The sequence below is a fragment of the Canis lupus genome, chromosome 24 (assembly GCF_011100685.1).
Source record: "Canis lupus familiaris isolate Mischka breed German Shepherd chromosome 24, alternate assembly UU_Cfam_GSD_1.0, whole genome shotgun sequence".
Taxonomy (NCBI): Eukaryota; Metazoa; Chordata; class Mammalia; order Carnivora; family Canidae; genus Canis; species Canis lupus.
Window position 1 is genome coordinate 9,735,936 of NC_049245.1, and position 23,465 is coordinate 9,759,400.

Here is a 23,465-nt window from a genome sequence, read left to right on the forward strand (position 1 = left end):
TTTGTGAGGCTTCTCTCTTTCTGCCCTTTCTCTGACTTTTCTTTATTTTTTGATTTATGATTGCTTTAGGAAATAAAACTTTAGTTTCCTGTCAAGAATCCAGTGGGAATAAAGAATGAGAGGAAGTACCAACAGCACATTGGTATAATAGCATATGATTCTAATGATGTCTCAACATTTAGGAAGCAGTAGTGGTTAAGGTATGAGCAAGGTTGTGCATGGTATCAACATAGCTATTTTGCTGCAAAGTGAGGAACAGCAAGCTCTCTATTAGACTTTTTGGGGATGGAGGATCTCCTTGATCAAGATAAACAAGACTGGAGCTTAGGAGGAAAGAGAGCAGAAAGAATTAGAGACGCATTCAAATGTAGCTGAGTTAAGTGGCCATCTCCCCACCAATCAGTTCCCTAGCCACATCATGAACCATTCACTTGGTCAAGATGGAAGACAGAGCCAGTCCATAAAGCATTCCAAAGGCACCATCATATTACACATAATTCGTGGCCAAGGCTTGACACACAGTGTTGAAGGAAGCATGCTAGGGCTTGTGCAATTCCCCAGCCACATGTATGGTGGGATAGGGTTGTAGGAAACTTTCTGGCCATGGAAAGTAAACATCTCACCTCCAAAAGGGCAGAGTCCTGCAAACACCATGAAACAAAGACTCAGTATTGTGAATTGAGCCAAGAATTTCCCAAAAGGGAGGGTGGAGCTGGGGCATGGCTTTCCTTCTCTTCCCTTGTGTAATATTGTCACATCATCTGGGGGTAGTGTGTGCAGAAGGGAGCCTTTAGAAAGTTGGCTTTACTATATTTATGGCTCCCCTCAGCAACTAAATCCTTGTTCTCTGATCTACAGCTTGGCAGCCATAATTTCTCTCTCCCTTTTTAAGTTGTTTTGTTTTTTTGTAAAGTATATGGACATAATTTAAAAATTAAAGAAGCCCCCAAAGAACAAGGACCTTACCACTTCCTACTGCCAAGTCCTGCTGCCTGAGACCTACCTGCTTTCAACTATTTTTTTTCCTAGTATTTATCTGTTTCCTTATACTTTTTTTCTGAATTATTCATTTTAAATCCTGTGTGTTGGGCAGCCCTGGTGGCTCAGCGGTTTAGTGCCGCCTTCAGCCCAGGGCGTGATCCTGGAGACCTGGGATTGAGTCCCACATCGAGCTCCCTGCATGGAGCCTGCTTCTCCCTCTGCCTGTGTCTCTGCCTCTCTCTCTCTCTCTATCTGTGTCTCTCATGAATAAATAAAATCTTAAAAAAAAAAAAAAAACCCTGTGTGTTGACTTCCTGCAAAGGACACAGACTTTTGCACACTCTCTCCCCTTTCCTCTCTCCCTATTTTCATAATTCTGACACAATTTTTAATTAAATCAATTGCCACTATTCATGTTGTTATGGTTGCCAAATATGGTCTCCCCCAGAACCAAGTAGGGAATAATGATTATCTTTCTTGCCCAATGCTTCATTTTATTGTTGCTTTCCTCTTGCAGGGTTTTCTGGGTCCTACCTTAATTTTTCCCATCCAATCTGTCAACACCCACCCATTAATAGCTTTTCCAAAAGCTCAAATATGTCAGATAATTTATTCTACTTTCTTCCTGTATGGTCTTCCTGCGAAACCCCTGCATTCTCCTGTTTTGATGCAGTCTTTAGGGCTGCTGCATGGTTTTTATCCTGGAGTATTTTTTCACCATTGCCCTGTGACTTCCTCTTTGGGTTGCCTCATTTTTGGATCCCCACATCTCTCACTTTCTTGACTTACTCCCTCCTTTTGTAACATCATCTTCTCTAGTAGTTTCCTAAGATACAGCACATGGGAGGCACTAATTTTTTCAGTCCAGAGATGTGTCTGAAATGTCTTTATTCTTCCTCATACGATAATTTATAATTTGGCTGTATGTAGATTCCTGGTTGAAACTCAATTGCCTTACTGTCTTCTAGCACACTTATTGCTGTGACTAGCCCAATGCAAGTTTCATTTCCAATCCTTTGTAAGTGATGTTTTTTCTTCTTCTCTCTGGGATAGCTTTTAGGATATTCTCTTTATTTCCACAAGTCTCACAGTACTGGTCACTCAGCTGGCCTTTCATTCTCACGGCATGCTCTTGAATAATGGAATTTTTCTTTTATTGTTTCCTTAATAATTTATTTCCTCCTCCATTCTCTAAGTCTTTGGAATAACTATTATTTGGATATTGGATCTCCTACATTGATTCCCCAAGACTCTTATCAATCTTTATGAAAAATAGTTTTCTATTTGTTCTACTTCCTGAGAGGTTTCACCAATTTTATTTTCCGAGCCTTTTGATTTTTAAAAATTTTAGCCACCCTGTTTTAAATTATATAAGAGTTCTTATTATTTCCTTCATTATTTTTTATAGTTTCCTCTTCTTGTCTCATGGATGCAATATCTCTTTTCAATCTAAGGATATTAACTTTAGTGGGATTTTTATAGTTTTCTTCTGATCTCTACATTATCTCCTTGACCTTTGTGTTTTTCTCCCTAGTTCTTCATTTTGGCTTTTGGCTTTTATGTTAGGAGACATTCCTCAAATATTTGGTGGTCTTTGGCTCTCTGTTCCTATTTCTAGTGAAGTACTTAAGACATGATTGGAAGCTTTATATGCAAGAAAGGCTTCACAGTGGAGTCAGGCCAGTTGCTCTTTGGGAGGACTCCCAAATGTCAGTCAATTTCCCCATTGAAGAGTCTTCTAATTCTCTTACCAGAGGCTTGCCTAACTGCTGGGGCACTAGGGGTGCATAGCCCACTTCCTGGAGGTGTGGATGCCTGAGCCTGCTGTGAAAGCCACATTACCCAAAGTGCTGAGTGTGGCACTGGTGGTACATGAGTTGACTTCAGGGCGTGAATGGCTAAAATTTTTCCTTATAATATATCTGCTCTACTATGTGCTGGCAAGAATATAATTAGCACACCAAACCCATGGTGTCATGGATAAGATCACATAAAGCAAGCTAAGTAAATGAGAGTGAGTCATGTTCAAAGTATTAAGATCAATAATAGTATAGGAAGGATAGAGACAAGGCAAAATCTCAAGAAAGCAGTACTCAAATGATGGATGTTTGGGAGACACTGTAATAAAGAAAAGGAAGGTATCTTTTATTACATTAAAAGAGTGTAGAAAGGGGACTCCATGTGGAATTGATGGACAAAGCAAAGGAACAGAGATGTAAGGTAGGGAAATCACAAGTCCCTTTCTGTGTGTTTGGAGAGTGGTAAGAGGTGGTCAAGGGCTAGGTTATAAAGAACCATGAATTTTCCTAAGTATTATTTTATTTATTATTTATTTTTGATTTAAATTCAGTTAGCCAACATATCATAAGTGTTATATTAAAACATTGGTTTGATGGCTATACAGTGTCTGAGTCCAAGAGGCAGCATGGTTACTCATTGTGGCCAATCCAAGTCAAGTGAGTAAGTAATTATTTGCATTTGAATTATTTATGACAATTAAAAAAGGATATAGACTGATTTTCTGCTGTCACACAGGAAGCACTGATGTGTCTCCTGCTCCACCCCTCTAACCCCACCCAGCCCACATGCCCATCACTTCATTGGATGTAGTATCCTGAGTGAATGTGAATTTATTTTAACCCAAATCTCCAGAATCCTTAGCCACATTATAAAATGTTTAATGCATTCTTAATGAGTGTACGTGTGATAAATTTTGGATTTCTTATCAATGTAGATATTCCTGCATTTTCTTCATCTATACAAGTTAGATAAACTCTGGAATCCAACACAGCAATTCAAGTGTTCTGTAATTGCACTGTCCAATGCAATAGCTACTAAGTTGCATGTGACTGTTCAATAAAATAATTAAATAATTAAACTAGTTAAATTAAATAAATTCAGGGTCTCAAAATAACCACATTTCAAGTGCCTTCCGATGTCATGTGACAAGTGACTACAGTATGGCATATCAAGATATAGAAAATTTTTCTTAAAGATTTTATTTATTTACTTATAAAGTAAAGAGAGAGAGAGCACAAGCAGAGGGAGTAGCAGGCAGAGGGAGAATGGAGAGAAGCAGGCAGAGTAGCAGAGCAGGGAGAAGCAGACTCCCCGCTGAGCAGGGAGCCTAACGTGGGGCTCAATTCCAGGACCCTGGGATCATGATCTGAGCCAAAAGCAGATGCTTAACCCAGGCACCCCTCAAGATATAGAACCTTTTTATTACCAAAAATTCTCTTAGATAGCACTGTCCTGTGGTTACACAAAACCTATCCTTTTTCACTGAGATTTAATGGATATATAACATTATATTAGTTTCAGGTGTATAACATGACCATTACATATTTGTACAAAGCCTACTTTTAAATTTTAAAAAATCTTAAGATAAAAGTAACCACCACCACAATCATGATGCAGAACAGTTCCATAATTCCCCAAATTCCTTCATGGTACTCTTTTAGAGGCAACTCTCTTACCACCCCAAGTAATTACTAATCTATTGTCACTTCCTATAGTTTTACCATTTCAAGGATGTCGTGTAGATACAATCAAATAATATGTAATTTTTTTTTTTTTAAGTAGGCCCTTTGCCCAATGTGGAGCCCAACACAGGACTTGAACTTATGATTCCAAAATCAAGCTTGGAATCATGAGCTGAGATCAAAAATTGGATGCTTAACCAACTGAGCTATCCAGGTGCCCCAATATGTAACCTTTTGAGGCTAGCTTCTCCCACACAGGTTAGTGCCTTTAAGATATATCCAATTTGTTGCATGGACCCAAGTCTTCAGATCTGAATAATATTCCATTATATGGTGGTTTCACAATTTGTTAATCAACTTACTCACTGAAGGACATCTTGGTTGTTTCCATTTTTGGAGTTTATGAGTAAAGCTGCTGAAACATTTGTGATCAGGTTTCTGTGTGAATATAGATATTTATTTCTTTAAGATAAATATCCAGGAGTAGGGTTGTTGGGTCATATGGTAGGTATATGCTTAATTTTACAAGCAAACTTTTCCAGAGTGGCCATACTAAATTGCATTCCCAACAGCAGGTGTGTGAGACTTCCACTATCTCTGTATCGTTGTTAACCCTGGTATTGTCTTTTTTTTTTTTTTTTTTTTGCCATTATACGGTAGTATCTTGTATTAATTTGCAGTTCCTCAATGCCTTATTCTGTTTTGCTTATTTACTGTCTTTATATTTTCTTTGGAGAGAGGCCTATTCAAATCTTTTGCCTATTTTAAAATTAGATTGTTTGCTTTCATATTGTTGAGTTTTGAGAGTTATTTACATATTCAGGTTATAATTTCTTTGTCAGACACATGATTTGCAAATATTTCTTCCAGTCTGTACCCTTGTTTTACTTTCTTTCTTTTAAGAGTTATTTATATATTCAGGTTATAATTTCTTTGTCAGACACATGATTTGCAAATATTTCTTCCAGTCTGTACCCTTGTTTTATTTTCTTTCTTTTAATAGTGTCTTTTATGGAACAAAAATTTAAAATTTTTATGGTTCTGATTACTATTGCTTTATAATAAATCTTAAATTTAGATAGCATGATTTGTCCAAATTTATTCTTCTTCTTCAAAATTGTTTTGGCTGCTCTAGTTGCTTTTTTTTCCAAATGGATTTTATTTTTTTTTTTCAACTAGCTGCGTTCTTTTTTTTTTAATTATAAATTTATTTTTTATTGGTGTTCAATTTGCCAACATACAGAATAACACCCAGTGCTCATCCCGTCAAGTGCCCCCTCAGTGCCCATCACTCATTCACCCCCACCCCCCGCCCTCCTCCCCTTCCACTCCATATGGATTTTAGAGCCAGTGTTATTTTATCCCCCCCAAAAAATCCTACTGGTATTGGGATTGGAATTTAGTCAAATCCTTAGATCATTTGGGTCAAAAATTAACATCTTGACTATGTTGAATCTTCCCACTAATGGATGTGGTGTATCTTTTTTTTTTTTAAGGTTTTATTTATTTATTTGAGCTGGTAGGGGGAGGGGCAGGAGGAGAGGAACAAGCACTGAGCAGAGAGCTTGATGCAGGGCTCGATCCCAGGATCCTGATATTATGACCTCAGCTGAAGTCAGATGCTTAACCGACAGCCACCCAGATGCCCCTGTGGTGTATCTTTCTACGCATTTAGATTTTCATTGATTTCTTTCACTGCACATATTTCTTTCACTGCACATATTTTTTTCACTGCACATATTTTTTAGATTTCTACATAATTTTGTAATTTTGGAACTACTGTAAATCTTATTTTTTGATTTCTAATTGTTGATTACTAGTATAAAGTAGTATGATTGGGGTTTTTTTCTTTCTTTTTAAAATTTTGTTATATAATTTTTTTTAAGTAAACTCTACCCCTAATATGGGGCTCAAACTTATGACTCCAAGATCAAGAGTTACATGTTCTACCAACTGACCCAGCCAGGCCCCCCTGATTGATTGTTTTTAAATGTTGACCTTGTATCCTGTGACTTGATAAGCTCATTTATTAGTTCTAGATATTTTTTGTAGATTCTTTGCAAATTTCAATACATACTAACATATTACATGTGAATGAGCAGAATCTTCTTTTAAATATGAGGGTTTTGGCAAGAATCTTCTGAGGGATCAGATAAAACTTTCAAGTCATGTAAAACAAAGCTGGGTTTTTTGATCCCTTTTTCTTTTTTTTTTTAAGATTTTATTTATTTATTCATGAGAGACAGAGAGAAAGAGAGAGAAAGAGAGAGAGAGAGAGGCAGAGACATAGACAGAGAAGCAGGCTCCATGCAGGGAGCCTGATGTGGGACTTGATCCCAGGACTCCAGGATCACCCCCTGGGCTGAAGGCAGACTCTTAACCACTGAGACACCCAGGCATTCTCTGATTCCTTTCTTTTTCTTTTCTATCTTTTTTTATTGAAATTACTTTTAGATTATCTGCATGCTTTCTATCTCATACCCCTAATCTTAAGAATAAATATTATCTCAATGAAATGATCTCATGGTAAGAGTGGCTTTGGTGACATAGTCTTTGTGAAACATTAATTATTAAAACCAAAACAAACTTTCCTAGATGTTCTCAAGGATATATAACTTCATACCCAGCGACCCCCTCAGATAAGTTATTCCATATAGTTACTTGGGGTAAATGTAGCATCTTTAGCACTAGTCCCTTGAAAGGTCTCTGGCACTAAACCACGGCTGGCATCTTCCAGACATAGAGTTCCATCATTTGTTTATAGGAAAATGGTCCACCCACCACTGGCTGACCCCTGCTGACCCCAGGATTTTTCAAACAGCTTAGCCCACACAAATGACAGGCTGAAGTTAACTGTACCGTGCTAATTAAGGACTGTCAAAAATACCAACTGGCAGGAGGTGGCAGGCCATGGGTATTTTGCACGTCAGTGTTGCTGGCTCTGGAATGATGCACTTGATCTGTTGTGGATCCAGAATTATCCCAAGGAATAAGAAGGAAGTTAAGAGAAATATTCCTTTTGGGCTGCCTTAGCTCACATGCTGTAGGTCATTAATCTGGCAACAAAACAGGAAGCAACATCGGTGCTCAGAGCCAAAAATAAAGCTCAGGAGCCATGTCCAGAAGCCCTAAACACAAGACAAAAGGAGTCATTTAATTAGGACTGACCAGCCACAATAAACCTATGGAAACAGAACTACATGCTTTCTGGTATGCACTACACCACCCATACAGCAGTATCAGTAGCTAAAAATTCACATCATTTGAGTGAAAAGAGAAAAAAATAAGCCAACATGAAATTTATTAGGTCCCTATGGATGAGCTGACTTACTAAATTTCTTTTCTAGTAATGCACAGCTATGATTGGACTCTATCAAATTCAGTCTCTCTACTTCTTAGGCCCTATTTCCATTGTGTGTGTGTGGGGGGGGCGGGGGCGCTTCCAAAGAGTGCTAGGAGCTGTTGGTAGAGACAAGATTTTTTTTTTTTTTCAATAAATACTCACCAAAACATGTATATCATTGAACTTTTGACAAGCTGCAGCCACTTTATCTTTTTTCCCCATTCTTTCTGAGTTTTATTGGGATAGAATTGACATGTAATATTGTTTAAGGTATACAACATGATGATTTGATACAAGTCTATATTGCAAAATAATTACCATAAGACATTTCAGTGTTCTTGATATTGACGCAGGTCCAATCCAGCCATCGACCCACCCATCCATCTACCCATCCATCCATCTACGCTTCCGTTCATCTATCTATCCATGTATTTACAATTTCCCAGCACCTACCATGTGCCTGCCACCTACTGATACATGTGCTCTAAATACAAATTTGTACAGTATATAAACATCCCTGCCCCAAGAAATTCATAGTCTTAGCTACACTTTCTTATGAAGCCATGTTATTTTCTTCCTTCTCTCCTTCTTCATTTGACAAATCCTAATTGTAGTACCACCATTTTGTCTTCAATTTTATTTTTTTCTTTTCTCGTTTTTATTCTATTTTTATTTATTTATTTATTTATTATTTTATTTATTTATGTATTTATCTTTCCTCGTTTTTATTTATTTATTTATTTTTATAATATATTTATTTTTTATTGGTGGCTGGCAGGATATATCCAGGGTCCTAAATGAGAAGAACACACAACCAAGAATACTTTATCCAGCAAGGTTCTCATTCAAAATGGAAGGAGAGAAAAAGAGCTTCCAAGACAGGCAGGAACTGAAAGAATATGTGACCTCCAAACCAGCTCTGCAAGAAATTTTAAGGGGGACTCTTAAAATTCCCCTTTAAGAAGAAATTCAGTGGAACAATCCATGTCTTCAATTTTAAAGTGACTTTTATTTTTTTCTTTATTACTAAGAAAGTAGAAGACAAATTGCTGTCAGCACTTCTATATTTATCCTTCAGACCAAAGTTTCTCAACATGAGTACTACTGACATTTTAGGCCAGATGAATCTTTATTAGGGAGGGCTGCCTTGTGTATTTCAGGGTGTTTAGTGGCATCTCTGGCCTCTTACCCACTACCCCTTAGATGCCAGTAGCAATTCCCTTTCTACTTCCCATCTGTGCTGGAGCAACCAAAAATGACTCCTGACCATTGCCAAATGTCTCCTAGGTCTAACTGTCTTAGGCCATACTTGGTTCAGAGGGGGGTTTATTGACTGAATCCTATCATTCATCCCTCTTCCCTGCCAGAAGTCTAGGTGACACTTAGAAATTATCAGTTTTATTAATTATTCACTTTGAGGCAACTGAAGCACAAGTGAGCCTGACTGGTTTCATTCATCCAAAGTAAACTGAGAAGCTGGAAGCAGAAAAAAGAGGCCTGGTTGGGCCTGTCTGAGGTAAGAAAAGAGACTAAGGTCCTACCAGAGCAGGTCTTGGAGAGGAAAGGGGGAGGTTCTATTTTCAGGTTTTGAGACAGAAATGACCCTAATTGACTGACTACTGCTGACATGGCCAGTTAAGATAAGCTGCTCTCTCCAGGTTGGACGGTCATCCCCACGGCTGGGAAAGTCATCTGAGAAAGCCACACAGTGGAGAGGGAGTTCTTGCATTATGAATCAAGGCAGGAATGTGAGCATCATGCCAAGAAGGGCTCCTCCACATGGAGATTTTTTCCTGTGAATCTGTAGATAGACACACACATTTTACGTAAAGGCTGTATCATACTGTGTTTGTGGTCTTTTTAGTATCACATAGTACATCCTATTTTATAATCTTTATTCAGTTCTCATATCAACCTACATTAAATTATTTAAGTCATCATTTGAAATGGCTGCATATTTACTTGCTTGTACATAATATACTTCACCAATTCACTTTTGACTATAGTTTTTCAAATTTCTTCTAGTAGGAACACAGTTAAGCATCTAAGAGATTAAGACTGTAGTTCATCACTGATTGTTGCCTATGAGCAGACTATTAGACGTGGAATCATTGGTTTAGTGGTGTGCATTACAATGGCCTCCTGAAAAGGAGTCCCAAATTATACGTAGCTTGAGGAGCTAAAATAAGTAGGGCATAAATGAAGAAAGGGTAATTTAATAGATGCATTGCATATTTTTCTGGCTCCTCTAGAGCCCAGAAGACTGCTAAAGTCTGGGGCACCCAGTTCCAAAGCTTGAGCCCTGCTCTGGGTTTTGCTTCTCCCCAGCAGCCAACAGCTACCAGGGCCCTGGGAAGACTCTTCTCTCTTGTTCCTTGGACACTTAACTTTTGGCATACTGTAGTCCTCTGCCCTCGACACTGTGCTGTGGACAAAAACCACTGCTGTTTTCTGGATTTGGCAGCCATGATGAGGTGACGGGCATTTTCATAGACTGTGGGTCCATCTGGAGAAGGCTATGTGTATTGTAAATATTTTCAATTTCCTGCGTATTATGATGTTTTGCCATCTTAAGAAATTCTTTCTCATGGCCCCTCCCTCAGCTAGGAAATTCTTAGAGATAGCAAAGGATATGTCCAGGAACATGTCCTTGATATGCAAACTAACCCATCCAGAGTTACCTACCTACTCTGCTTGGCCTGTGCATCCCAGGAGCCAATATTCTTCTGCCTTAGTCATCCTAACACCAGTGCCATTGCCAGGCAACTGTTGACTGCTCCTAAAGCCTGGAGCCTGCAGAAAGTTTTGAAATTAGCAGTCCTAAACTGTTTACCCTGCCCTGCCTTGCTTTTCCCAAGGAAACCCCAATAAAGGCTGTGGCCAAAAGACACCCTTCATTCCCATTTTTTGCCTCCTGATTACCCTGGTGTCTTTCCTGCGTGGCCCTGCAAATTGTACTGTGCCCTCTTGCCTCTAGGATCTGTGAGTATAAGAAACTTTGTTTTTCCCCACCCCTCTCTTTCTCCTCTTGTGGCCACACCTGCTGACCATCTCATAAAACATAAACCACTATGGTGCAGGACAAGTCTTCAGGCTTTATGAAGCTGATTCCCTAGGCTCCCAGTCTTGAGTTGTGAGGATTAGTTGTCACTTGAGTGCTTTTGAATCTCAGCACTGATACTTCTGTTTTTGTGTTCTCAGCCTGAGGACCCCATAAAGAAGAACTGCTGGGACTCACCCTTCTGCATTAGAAGTTCCTTAGAAAAGTAGCCTTTAACCGAGGTGGATTTTAAACACTAGCACCATTTAAATACTGTCTAGAAATCAAAAGCTCACTTTGTTCATAGAGAGTTCATATTTTTTTCTTCATCTCTCTCTGCCCCAACTTAAACCTGACCCCAGAAGGCACCATCTAAGTCATGAAGCAGGAGACAGACAGATCGCCAAGGTTAATATTTGCATTTGGAAGCATGGCCCCTGTGGAATGGGCAGTAGCCCTTGAGCTGCCTCCAAGGTTTCTCTTAGGCAGTATGTTGGCCAAACAGTCCTGCTCTTCATTTGCTTTTTATGGTTTGGGAGGGAACTGAGTGTTTTCATGGCAAGAGACCGACCAGGCTTTGAGGAGATTGTGGCAGTGGCAGGGGTCAGTCCCCTGGGGTCCTGCTCCACATCCCACCTGCCCCCTTCCAACCAACCCCTGGCAGAGTGAGGAGAACCCATTGGGTCTAGGGAATCAGTGGCACTGATGGGGTTGACTCTGCTAATAAATGCCCAGTGTTCCACCCACCCTTAATCCAGTGCCAAGGTCCATCCTCAAGAGACACTGACGACTCTGTTCTGGGGCACCAGCCTTGTGTCACTCCAATGGGGAAAGGTACGTGCTAGATCTCCCTCTTGAAAAATCCAGGCCCACCGGGAGTGGTGCCAGAGCCCTGATATTGGATACATATAGGGGTATTCAACTCAGGGAGGTGACTCATTTTTCTATCGGTGCTCTGTGGAGGTCAAGGGCACCTTAGATTCTTTTGGGGAAGAACTAATGGGTGTGGTGTTAGCCCTTTGACATTGCCTCTTGAGTAGCACCATGGGCCCCACCATTACCATTAGTGGATTCCAGGGCCCAAAGGCCTCCTGGTTCAGAAATGTGACTGAGGTGGAGAAAATGTTGGCCAATGAAATTCCTGATGTTCTGCTTACTGCTTTAAAAAAACAAAAATTAAACCTCTGTGCAAACATAAAAAGACTCTACAGAAATAAAAACAAAAGTTTTCACTCTGGTTTCTTAATTTTCCGTAATGTGGTTATATGGTCTTTATAATAAAAAAAAAAAAAATGCAAAGGAAACAATTCTAAAATTTTCACCAGTTTTTCAAAGGTAGAATCTGGGAGATTCATGTTTCCAGGAGTCCAGCCTGGTGAATGTGTATAAACATGCATGAGGTATTGGTGTACTAGGAGTGGGTGGGAGCAGTTTGACTGGACATGCTTACCTGTGTGGGGTCTGACCTCCCTACATGGAATCCAGTACAGTGGAATCCTGGAAGACTTAGGGCCTCCGCTATGCCTCAAGCCAAAGAAATCTTGGAGGCCGCTGGGGCTGTTTCCTGGGCCTGCCATGGCTCATTAATCATGTCCGCCCCTGAGTGAGCCTGGAGTGGGGTGAACACAGAGCCAGCACAGATGGAAAGGGACCAGCATAGTGGGCTAGGGGTGTGGGGCACATGGAGAAGACAAGGCCCTAGGAAGACAAGAGGTAAAGAAAGGATGCTGGAGAACTTGGCCTTAAGGGACATCCTCTCTCATACCAAGTATCAACCCTGTGGTCTAATCTTACCTTTATTTCCCAGAAAGGTAGATATTTCCAAGGGTAGTAAGGAGATCACTGAGAGAATAAAACTTCACTCCAGAAAACCTCCCCTGGGCACAGAGATCTCTACTGACAGATCTTTTTCTTGAATTCTGAGAATCTTTGATTCTTTATGAAGGACCTTTCCCCAATCTCTTCTGTTCCAACTTCCCATCCATTATGTAGACAACTACCCCTTCCCTTTGCCTCCATTTACTTAAATTAATTGTACCTGTATATCAGGGTCTGAAAAATCTAATTCTAAATGTTTTGTTGAAGGAAACTTTGGGTTTTAAAATCCAGTCTGGGCAGGGGTATGTGTCTGTGTGTGTGTGTGTGTGTGTGTGTGTGTGTGTAAATATTTTAGATACTGTAAACTTGAGATTATCCCAAGATATGCCCCCCTCCACACCCCCCAACCCCCCCATGATTCTGATTTCAATTCCAATATGTGGGGGCTTTCCCCATTTCAACAAACAAATAATTCTTTGACACCAGTTGGATGTCCTGCCATTCAACTCAATTCTGTCTGATACTGTCTATTCTGAGATGTCTTCAGATTCCCACAGGCTGAGTCCCCTGACACTGTTACTTCACCCAACTTCAGATACCAATCACAAGTCCAGGTTGTTACCTGTATTTCTACTGACTGTCTATAAATCAGAGATTTATGAGACTCCCTCCTTGGGTTCAACTGAGTTGCTAGAGTAGTTTACAGAACTCAGGAAAACATTTCACTCACTAGATTACCATTTTATTTTTATGCAAGTCAGAAACAGATGGGAGAGATGTGTAGGGCAATGCATGGGAAAAAGGCAAGGAGCTTCCAAGGCCTCTCTGAGAGTGCCTCTCTTCCCAAATCTCCAACTCAGAATCTCATTTTTGGGGGGCTTTTTAATGGAAGCTTCATTAAATAGTCATGATTGATTAAATCATTAGCCGTTGGTGACTGATTGAACCTCCAGCCCCTCTCCCCTTCCCTATGGGTCAGGGGGGGTGGAATTGAAAGTTCCAGCTGTCTAACTGCCCCTTGGTTCTCTTGGCAACTAGCCCCCATCCTTAGGTGGGGTGCAAAAGTGACTTCATTAACTTAACAAAAGGTAACTCATTACTTGGGAAATTCTCAGGGTTTTGGAAGCTCTGTGCTAGAAATGAGGACAAATTCCAAATATATATTTCTTATTATAAATCACAATATGACACCCCCAGAGCCTGGAGATCAAGACCAAGGGCACTTCTGGCCTTCACAGATCATGCTTCTCCCCTCTGGATGAGATTTTTGCTAGTATCCCACAACCAAAAAGTCCATCGACTATCAGAAAAGAGAATACTGAACTAAGTAACATGGAATCTGTCTGGGGTTGGAGCAATAGAGAAAGGAGGAGTAGAACAACTACAAGCAGAAGGGCTGAAAGTGAGAACATTCCTGAGTGGAATAACCACATGGAAACAAGCAGAAGCTCATGGGCTAGGCTGGCCTGGCTGTCGTGGTAGCTCTGTGGGAACAGGCCTGACCAGTTAGGCTTGGGAATCCTCCCAGGCTCTGGATTCTACAGGAATGGACTCTGTTGGTTGGGGTCCCTGATACCTGTCTTTCTACCAGCTGGCTGCAACTACTGGCTGTGGGACCCAAGCAGGTGTTCTCAGACAGGGATCACAGGTGAAAGAAAAGGATGTCAAGGGGAAAGAGGCAGAAGCACAATTCACTGAAGCCTGAGGGGAGTAGAAGCCTGATTGGAGGAGCCAGAGCTGGGTCATCTTTTTAGATTAGGAGGACTTTCCTGCTAATGAAGTAGGGTAGGAACCACAGTCACTTGGCCCAGTTCTGCTGCCCCTGTCCAGTAGGGAGAAACACATTAAAAGAAAGCAGATGGATTTCTTTTGTTTGTGCCTTGGTCCAAGTGTGGTCTGGGGAGTCTCTCTGACTTTTGGAATCAGCCTCTTTCACGTGGGTGCACACTGAATTTAGCATTGTCTCTAGAGCCAGAAAGCAAGTCCCTGAGGAATGAAGCCCAACAGGGCCGTTTTTTCCAAGAGCCAAACTATGCCTCCCTCAGGCACTGCTGGGCCTCTGCTCTCCCAGGAGAGTGGTAGATAAGCATGGCCACAGCTTGTTTGGGTGGAAGTTCTGGCTTCTCCATGTGGGCCTCTGGGCATATCTGATACTGGCCTCCTGCCGGACCTCATTTTAGACCTCCGTGTGGGCGGCAAGGATCGAAAGTAGAATTTCTCACTTTCCCCACTTGCATGGGAATGTCACCAAGCAGGACTGTGCCGGAGGTGAGAGAGGCCAATGAAGGGGCATTTGCCCCCATTGGCTGAGATCCTTCCCTGACCCTTTAGCAGCTCAGCATGTTGCAATATTTCCTCAGGAAGAGGCTCCATCCTCGGAGGCTTTGCCAGCAAAGTGCATGAAAGCAATTTTTCACTCTTCTCGAGACATTCCTTCCTGCGTTTCTGCCAGCCACGTCCTCTAGCTTCTCCTAGTCCAAGCCCCAAGTGGCCAGAAGTGACCCAAGCTGGGCGGACACCCACTCTCCAACATGCACATATCATCAGGGGGTGCCCTGTCAGGAGTATTTGAGCCCTCCTTGTCCCCGTGTGTGATTTCATCAAATGGGACATTCCAAGGCCCTCTGCCACCTTTCATGTCATTTGTGCAATCTCCAAATTTGAAAGCGGAGAAAGCGTGAGCCAGATACTGTCAACCGAGGGCCAGGAATTCCACAAATTCATTAGGCTGGAGTGTCCCAGATGTGCTGGTTAGGTGAACTCGCCCTGTCACCCTTGGCAGGGCTGGGTAACACTCACTGGTCATGCTCTTGACTTGCACAATCTTGGCTGTCGGGCAGCTCCAGGCAGCACTGCAGGAAGACTGTCTTCTTATTTTAGAAGGGTGCACTCCAGTGCCCCAGCAGTCTGTCACAGATTCTGCTGCTTCTGTCCCACGTTCCGGGTTCTCTTGCCACAGAACAATGCTCTGCCACAGCTCATCTTAATACACATGGCAGACAGAACAGAGCCTTCTCTGCTCTGGAAGGAACATCCTGGAAATAGCTTAAAGTCAAAACAAATACAAAAACAAACAACCCATCCAGACCTGCAATCCATGCGCCCCTGGAAAAATAAACTTTGGGTTTCTGGGCAGTGAGGATTTGGGAAGGCCAGCCCACGTGTATGGCTCCAGAAGACTGGTTGGGTATTGTAATTGATTACTAGGAAGGCCACAAATTCTTCCTAACTTTGCCTTTACTTTGAAGTTCCTCCCATCAAGAGACAAGGTCTGTTTCCTCATCTCTTAAACCTGGGCTGGCTTGTGACTTGCTTTAGCTAAGAGAATGTGGCACAAGAAAGCACATGCCAGTTCTGAGCCCAAACCTCAAGGAGTGCTGCACATTTTCTCTCACGCTCATGACCACCATGTGAACAAGCCCAAGCTAGCCTGCTGGAGGATGACAGACATGTGGCTAGTCACCCTATTGCTTGACCCACAGTCATTCAGCCACCAGACATGTGATTGTGGCCATTGTAAAGTGGCCAGCCATCAGCTGACCCTCTCCTCACCACCCCATCTGATCATGGACACATGAGAGAATTTGCCAGGCCGGCTCAGAGGAAAAGAACCACCTAGCACATCCATACCATTTTGAAAAATAATAAATGGTGATTGTTTTAAACCACATGTTTTGGGAGTGATTTGTTATGCAGCAAAAGCTAACTGGTAGGCCAACTCAGCCCATCATCAGGAGAAGGGTGGGGAGAAGGTGAAAGGGACTTCAGAGGAGGGGGTTGTCATGCCTCTTTGTTCAACCTCCCCATAAACACACCATGTCCTTTGATTTATCACCAACCCCAATTTTGCAGACAAAGTTCAAATATGAGCACTTAAGGTGCTTGAGGGGCTTTGTCAGACTCTATAACAGAGATAGCCCAGTGAGGAAATACTTGAGAATGTCTTGATCTAACTAACCAAAAGTCATGCTACAGGGAAAATTTGAATCCCTTCCTTTCCTTTCCTTGCCTTTCCTTGCCTTGCCTTGCCTTGCCTTTCTTTCTTCTTCTTTCCTTTTTCACTTTTTGCTTGCTTGTTCTTCCTGATAGTTTGTTTGGTAACAGACACATTTTGTGTTTTTATAATAAGAAAGACATTGATTAAATTCTATTTAAAAAACTGATCAGGGGAATCCCTGGGTGGCTCAGTGGTTTAGTGCCTGCCCTTGGCCCAGGGTGTGATCCTGGAGACCTGGGATCAAGTCCCACATCAGGCTCCCTGCATGGAGTCTGCTTCTCCCTCTGTCTGTGTCTCTGCCTCTCTCTCTCTCTCTCTGTGTGTGTCTCTCATGAATAAATAAATAAAATCTTTAAAAAAAATTTTTAAAAAAATGATCAAATAAAAGACCTCGGCCTACTGTTTTCATATTGAGCATGATTCAAGAATGGCTCGATTTCACATGTGTTACCTGGTTGTGGTGTCTCCTTCTCTAGTCTCCCAAACTAAGCAGAAGATTAATGTTCAACATTTGTAAAAGGTTGACAAGCTGCCACTCATGACTTTGGGGAAACAAAGTTATTTTGGAGAGTTATTCTATATCATACTCTGCAGATTACTTTTGACACTGTTGTTCTTTACCAAAAGATCACATATAAGAATGAAGTCCTGGGATACATGAAAACTAGTTCAAAATGGGTAACAGTAAAGCATCGCACTTTGGTAGGAATGAGGTATGCAGGCCAAGTTTAAAATCAGAATTCTGGTCTCTGAGTCTAGGAGAAAAATCACCAACTATTATTGACCAAGTGGCTGGTAAGTAAATAAAGAAGGTGACAAATGACGGCACCAGGAGATGTTGCAATCTGCAACATGTTACAGATTAGCTGGTGTTGTCCTGGCCGCTAAGACCAGTTTTAGGGAAAGGGGGGAAATGTGGCTTGATTTACGGCTAATGATATCATATGTCTAGTTACTGGAGATCAAAAGAAAGCTTGCCTGTAAGACATTCCTAATGAAATTGGAGCAAAGGGTAGGCTCTTCTCTTGGGTGTGTCAAAGGAAAGTTTTGCTCTGCATCAGACCAGTAGGACGTGAATCATAGTATGTTCTTTGGGATGTGGTCGTGGCCACGTGACCTCCATGTTCAACTCCAACAGCCCTGAACTCTGCAGATTTATCAATTGTGTGATCAGTCCTTTTAACACATAATGGTTTGGGGACCTAAAGGTTCTTTTCTTTTCCTATGATGTATGACTAGAGACCGCCAGGTACTTTGTTTTGTATTTTCTTAGAAAGTCCCTGATGCACGTGTGTATGTATGTGTGTGTGTGTGTGTGTGTGTGAGTGTGTGAGCGTGTTGGTGGTGCTAGCAGAGAAGTGATTGACTTTCATATTCTAACTCTATAAGGCCAGATTTTGAACAGCTCACCTGTGATGACTCAGTATTTATTTTTCCCCTGAAAATGGAAACTAGTCGAGAAGGGTGAATTGACCTACATCTTCCTTAGATAACTCTGAGGAGTGCTGAGGCCACTATAAATCCAAGAAGTGAATCCAAGAAGTCCAAGAAGTGAATGCCACATTCTCTGCAGTATGGAATCAGCACGAAGGAGGACTGAACATCCCTCGCATGAGACCCCATCAAAAGGAAAATTATACTTGTATTCTCGCACTTGGAAGAAACTCATCACTGTAGAACTTATTATCCTGTGTAAGGGCAAATTCTTTCTTAAATACAGTGGAAACCACTGGCCTTGCTTAGCTCCCTTCTGCTAAGTTCCATGTGCCCGAATTTCCACAGAATTCCTATTTATAACACCAGAGAGGTGCTGAAGAGCTGTCAGAGCCACACTCAAAGCTTAACTGAAGCACTCATGTTTCCTTTCCTTCTGGCCTCCGGTTACTGAAAACATTTGCTGAAAATTGCTGTCCCACTCAAGAACTGTCAAAGGTAATTGTGTTGCACAAAAGTTACCGAGAAGCATGGAATAATATGGTTACCACCTGGCGACCAAGCTAATAGAACCTGTCTGATGAACCGCAAGCCTGGCACATTGTACACACCAGTTTCTGTCTGAAAACCATGACAGCATAAATTTGGGAGGAAGACGTGTATCAGAGGCCTCTTAGTGGCAATTTATGATACAAATCCCTATGTAAAGGGCAGTTGTCAGGTCACCAAATCCAGTGAGGTCTGAGGTTCTGGGGGTGACAGCAAGGGGGGAACTGGGGGAGAATTAAGGGCTTTGAGAATGTGGACCTGTGTGAAGCAAGTAGCAGTACTGACTTCAAAAAGCAAGGTCTAGACTTGGCTATTCTCACAACTGGCAATGACCTTGGTGTCTAAAAAAATGAAAATCAGACACTCAGGAGGTTGGGGGTGGGGCTAGAGAGCTTGAGTTTCCCCACCTTTGCCTCTGGCCTAAACTACGCCAGTCCAGATGAGCAGCAATCTCTTTTCCTCTTCAGATTTCCCAGGGAAGGAAACCCTCCTCATTCCCAATAGCCATTTTCACATCCTCCTTGAGATGGTTTTGCCTTAATTGAACTTAGAAGACCCCCAGAAACTCCCCTAAAACAGATTGCCGGCATTCATATGGCAAAAACCTCACTAAACCCCTAAACCCACTTGAGCGTTTCCTAGGTAGCACCTAGTTCTGTCTGAAACTGTCCTTTTGGGTATGAAATTGTGGCTGTGTGGATGTGAATCCAGTGCCTGCTTGGTGGCCCCCTAATCCAGTAGTCAGGGTGTGGCTCGGAAAAGACACATTGGAACTAGGAATTTCCAACTATGGGATCCGGGGTCCGCATTGGAACGATCCTGACTTCATTATAAAATCAGCCAATATTAGGAGTACTTGCTCTTTTTATCTCTGGTGATATTCACAGTTGAGCTTTGGAGGTACAAAAAAGGTTGTCGCTTCTCAGACAGTCTCTAAATTGAAACCAGGGATGGCTGCAAAGTTCGTGGGTCTCAGCACAAACTGAAAATGTGGGGCCTTTTTTCTCAAAGAGCAGAAAAAGGGATCCCTGGGTGGCGCAGTGGTTTAGCGCCTGCCTTTGGCCCAGGGCGCGATCCTGGAGACCTGGGATCGAATCCCACGTCGGGCTCCCGGAGCATGGAGACTGCTTCTCCCTCTGCCTATGTCTCTGCCTCTCTCTCTCTCTCTCTCTGTGACTATCATAAATAAATAAAAATTAAAAAAAAAACAAAACAAAACCAAAGAGCAGAAAAAAATCCCTTTCCCTTTCTTTTGTGACCTCTCTCTTTCTATCAACCTCTCATGGTATTTTTTCTTTGCTATTTTAATGTACTCCCTCAGGCATGGGGACACTGGCAGGGTGGGTGCAGAGCTTCACAAGCACCCAGAGCCCAGCCCGGCCACCAGGTGTGTGGGGTGTGCGTGACCAATGCCACTTGTCCCCGTACCTGCACCAGGCCCACTGGGGGCAGAGGCCATGGTAGCCTCTCAGTGGGGGTCAGGGGACAGAAGGCCAAGAACCATGCCAGAGCGGTGAGGGGGTGACGGGAGGCAGCACTGTGCATGCACCACTGTCCTCTGGCACTTCACTCCCAATACGCAAACTCAAAGATAAAATTATTTAGGTGTTAAAAATGGGGACCACAGCAGTAAACCCAAGCACGAAGCTCCCTTCTGAGTTTGGGATCCTCTGTGACTTCCCTGGCCCTGGTTGAAGTTTATTTTCTTTCACTGTTTCCAAAGCATAGCATGACTCACTGGCCATCTGAAATCTCATTGCTGGAGTCTTCTTTCCCGATGACTTTTTGATTCCCATTTTTTTCTATGGAATCTGTTTCTAATTCTCGGAAGCTTTTAGGGTCTCCTCTTTAATGCTTTGTCTTCTGCACCTTCAGGTGAATTTTTCTTCATGTACTGTCTAGAGCCCTCAGAGGACCCTTTCAGTTTGGAAACCAACGTCTTTCTTTTCCGGGAAATTGTCTTGCGTTGTATCCTTGGTGATCTCTCTCCTTTATTTTTCTTCTGTTCTGTCTCCTTGCAACCCCTGATGGGAGATGTTGGATAGGTCTCCTAATTTGCTTTCCTTTCTTCTCCTAGTTTCTAGCTCCTTGATCTTTGCCTCAACTTTGTCAAATGTCAGTGAAGTTAATAAAACTTCTGCAATCCTGTTCTTCATTTTCAAGAGCTTTTTTCCTTTTTAATTATTCATTTTTCATAGCAAACTCTTCTTATTTGGATGCAGTATCTTTTCTCATACATTTGAGAATAATAATATTTCCAATCCTTCTATTCATTCCTACTTAAATTAATTCTGTTCCTCCTCCCCCTTTGATCTTTGTCCTATTCTTTCATGTTGGGGACTTGTCATTATGTTTGGTGATATGTTTATGTGAAATAAAAAATATTTGGCCTTTGTTCCAGTTTCCTGGCACAGAACTCCTGAAACCCTTGAAATCTCCTGATGGAGAAGAATGTCTTTGGTATACTAATGAGATGACCTTTGGCTGAGGGGCTCCTAAATGAATTCAGGATGGTAGCTGGTCTCCAGAAAAATCCATCCATGATTAGAAGGTTAGGACCCTCAGTTCAACCTCCTGACCTCTGGGGAGAGATGAGGGGCTGGAGATAGAGTTGAATTACCAATGGCCAATGATATCATTGTTTGTGTCTATGTAATGAAAATTCCATAAAACCCCCTAAAATGCAGGGCTCAGGGAGCTTCTGGGTAGGTGAACACATGAAGGTGCTAGAAAGGTGATGCCTGGAGGGGGCATGCAAGCTTTGTGACCCTCCCACCACACCTTGCCCCATGCATCTCTTCCATTTGGCTATTCCTGAATTGTATCCTCTTTAGTAAATTGGTAATAGTAAGTAAAGCTTTCCTGAGTTCCTTGAGTTGTTCCAGCAAATTATTAAACCTAAGGAGAGGATCGAGGGAATCCCCAATTTATAGCTGGTGTGTTGGAAGTACAGATGGCCTGAGACTTGTGATTAGCACCCAAAGTGGGAGAGTCTTATGGGTCCAAATCCTTTAACGTGTAGGATCTGACACTAACTCTAGTAGACAGTGTCAGAGCTGGATTGAATTATTGGATGGACACCCAGTCAGTGTCAGAGTGTTGGAGAAATGTGTTGGGAAAGACACTGTGTATTTGGTGCCAGGAGGGAAGAAAACCTCTTAGTCTATTTAAAAGTGAGGCACTATGACTGGAGGCACTAAGACCATGGGTCGGGAAACTTTGCTCTAGGGTGGTCAGGGAACAAACCGCCAATTCATTGAGGAACTCCCAAATGTTACTATTTGAAGGTCTTTTCTCTGAACTGTTTAGACGGGAACCTAAATCTGCCAGCATGTATGTTTGTGTGTGTCTGCATGCATGTGTAGGTGAGAGTAGTTCTAGAAACATCACGGGGAAGGATGATTGGGGGATCCACATGTAGACCTTTCTTCACCCACACCCCAAGTCCAGTTACTTTGAAGTATCAACCACCAGCTTTCTTCCAGGAAGTTAAGGAAGGGCTATTGCCTGAAGGTACACAGGGGAGAGGAAACCTGAAGGGCCCAACCACACAACAGGCAAACTTCCAGCAAACACTCTTTTTCACAAGAGAATTTACTCTTACCTTTCTTTTGGAATTTTCGTTGCTTATTAACACTGAGCAACTCAGTTTCTTCAGGGTGAAGCAGCTCTGTCCCCACTTGTCTGCAAGCAATTGGCTTTCTCCTTTCTTCATTTGCCAAGGTAATTACCATTCTTCCATTCATTTCTCACCTTCCAAAAATTTGTTGAAAGCATTTATGGCAAATTGTCTCTCATTCTCTTTGGCCTTGCTGCTTAATTTGTTTTAAAAAATTCCTTGGCTGTATTTTAATGAAATTTGGGTGGGAAGAAAAGATAGTCATGGTCCAGTATTATTAACCAGAAGTTTCCTCTAGAAACCTTGATTTTTATTGGGGTCCAAACCCATGCACTTCTCTTTTAGGCAAATCCCTTCTGTTTAGGAAGTAAACCATAAACAGCCTAGAGAAATAGTAAGTTTTAGTCTATATCTCATAACCTATGTATATTCTTTAAATACAATCCAAATAATCCTGGTTATTTAGTATTCTAGCTTGTAGTAGGTTAGAGGCAGAGTTTTAGTAGGAAGTTAGATATGAATATGGCCAGAGTCATATATGTTGATAGTATCAAGAATAGCTGGCAGACCAAAAGGTGGCAGAAAACTTACAATAACAAGTTAAAAGAATGCACAACAGTAGAACAGTTTATATAGGTACAAACAGTCTTACACTTTTCAAAATGCTTTGCTGCAATTAACGTGTAATGCTGATGCCATCTTCCTATTACAAAACCTTCTATGGCTCCCCATTGTCTGTAGATACAAGTGTAATGTTCTCTCACTGTTCCATCTATTTCCAGACATTTGACCTGTGGTGCCAGCACAACACCTTACTCTATCTCACTATGAATTTCCACTTAAGAGGTATGAATTTCTTAGCCTGGTACATCCTTTCTTGCAATCACAAGTCACCCTTCAAGACCCATTTGAATTCTCATGTATTCTCCATCCTTGCTCTTCTTTGTCTCCATAATACTTGTGTAGATTTGTATAACAGGACTTGTCGTGTTTGGCAAGGAGTTTTGAACTTACACATTTGCCTTACTTCTCCTGTTGGATCACATGCACCAAACAGCTGGGGCCATTGTAATGGACCGAATGTATCCCTCCCAGATCATGTGTTGAAACCTTATTCCCAATGATATTTGGAGGCACGGCCTTGGTAGGTAATTAAGTCACGATGGTGGAGCAAGTGTGAATGGGATGAGAGCTCTTGTAAG

At 41.9% G+C, this 23,465-nt stretch overlaps 1 protein-coding gene across 1 annotated transcript in view; it reads left to right on the top strand.

Annotated features, from left to right (window-relative positions):
- TASP1 (taspase 1) overlaps positions 1-23,465 on the top strand; it is a 313,757-nt gene that overhangs the window by 277,272 nt on the left and 13,020 nt on the right. The gene's annotated exons all lie outside the window — the stretch shown is intronic.